The sequence below is a fragment of the Colobus angolensis genome, unplaced genomic scaffold, assembly GCF_000951035.1.
Source record: "Colobus angolensis palliatus isolate OR3802 unplaced genomic scaffold, Cang.pa_1.0 Scaffold84, whole genome shotgun sequence".
Lineage (NCBI taxonomy): Eukaryota > Metazoa > Chordata > Mammalia > Primates > Cercopithecidae > Colobus > Colobus angolensis.
In genome coordinates, this window is record NW_012122265.1 from 663721 (window position 1) to 665474 (window position 1754).

At 60.6% G+C, this 1754-nt stretch overlaps 1 protein-coding gene across 1 annotated transcript in view; it reads right to left on the minus strand.

The window, feature by feature from the left end:
• The window catches only part of SLC25A22 (solute carrier family 25 (mitochondrial carrier: glutamate), member 22), a 20484-nt gene extending 18770 nt beyond the window's left edge, over positions 1-1714 (minus strand). Inside the window, exon 1 of the mRNA XM_011930015.1 lies at positions 1698-1714. The gene's annotated coding sequence lies outside the window, so the exon portion shown is untranslated. The remainder of the gene's footprint in view (positions 1-1697) is intronic.
• Positions 1715-1754: the final 40 nt, after the last annotated feature.

A 1754-nucleotide genomic window follows, 5' to 3' on the forward strand; every position in this document is an offset into this window, starting at 1 on the left:
TTACAGTGAACTGAGATAGCGCCACTGCACTCCAGCCTGAGTGACAGAGCGAGACTCTACATCAAAAAAAAAAAAGAAGTTGGGATGGGTAGTGGTGATGGTTGCACACCAATGTGAAGGGACTTGCTTAAAACATTGAATGAAACCATAATCCTGGCCAGGCATGGTGACTCTAGGATTACACCTGTAATCCCAGCACTGGGAGGTCCAGGTGGGATGATCGCTTGAGCCCATGTCTCAACAATGCTGTCTCTACCAAAAAATTTTAGCCAGGTGTGGTGGCACAGGCCTGTAGTCTCAGCTAAGAGGCTGAGGTGGGAGGATCACCTGATCCCAGGAATTTGAGGCTGTAGTGAGCTGTGATCCAGCCACTGCACTCCAGGCTGGGCGACAGAATGGAGCCCAGTCTCAAAAATTACAAAATAAAAAAAGTCTCATTGTTCCCAAGATGGTTTCCCGCCTTTATCCCAGATGTGTGACCTCGAGCAAGAAAACCTTTCTGTACCCAACTGCCTCATCCATAAAATGACACCGAGGCCACAGAAGGCGACCGTGAAGTCGAGTTCCAGTGCTTGATGTACACACATCCCAGGGTTTGCACTGCTGTTTGAGCCCCACGGGAGGAGGCGCTGCCTGCTAGCACCTTAGATACCTGCATCTGACCCCTGTTCCTGGTGCTAGCCCCGGATATTGGCAGGGTTGGCTCCTTATCTCTCATCTCAGACTTTCTCAGGCTGCCCAGACCAACTCGCGCTCTGTCCCTATCCCTCGCATCGCCTCCTTATTCACCTCCTGCGTCCTCGCACAAGAACTGAAGTCCGTAGGAGGCAGGGCCAACCCTGTTCCCTCCCAGGACCCGAGAATGTGGCAGGGTCCCCTGATGTGCTATGTCCACATGGACACCAAGATCAGTTCTGGGCCGAAGCGGCCGGCGCAGGGGCTGACCGCTCGGACCTCACTCCTCCCCGGGGTGAGTGGGCGACGCTGCCTCACGTCATTGTCCTGCCCTCCAAGGCTCGCGCTCGTCCTCTGGCAGGACGCCCTGGCCCCGCAGGACGGGGGTGGCCTCCCAGGTAGGGCTGTAGTCGCTAAGTCCGAAGCGGCTGGCTCACCTCACTGAGCCCGGCTGGACATGGGGCCAGCGGTCGCCGAGGCCAGGGAACCACCAAAGCGTCAGGGCGAGCCTACCGCGAGCAGCCTCCGCTGGGGCCCACGTGCCGTTCCGCTTAGGCCGGCGGCGCAGGCCACTTCCGGCAGCGGTGCACCATGGGACTTGCAGTTCGCGGGCAGAGGTTGCGTCCCGGGCGTGGCAGCCGCGCTGCATGTTGGGAGCTGTAGGCGCCGCGTGGCATGCTGGGGGCGCTAGGTACCAAAGGCAGATGCCGTCCCTTTGGGCTCGCTTCGTCCGTCGCCACCACGAGTTTCGGGGGACCTTCGCCCCACGCTATAAGAGCAGCCACTTCCGGAACTACTGCCCTTCGCCTGTGCCGCGGAAACTGCCTGAGGGGGCGGGGGGGGCAGTGTCAATGGCTTCTCCTCCGTCGTCATTGACTGAGCGCCTCGTGACGCCATTCTGAGGCGCCTAATGCGGCGCCCCGCTCGGGTCCCGGAGGCTTCTGGGTAGCGGTTTACCCCCGCCCCTTGCATCGGCGCCTTCCTTTTCCTCCCTGACACTGCCGAGGTCGCACGCGTGAGGCCTCTCCGCCGCCGCCGCAGACGCCGCCGCGTGAGTGTGGTGACCCGGCCTGGGGTGC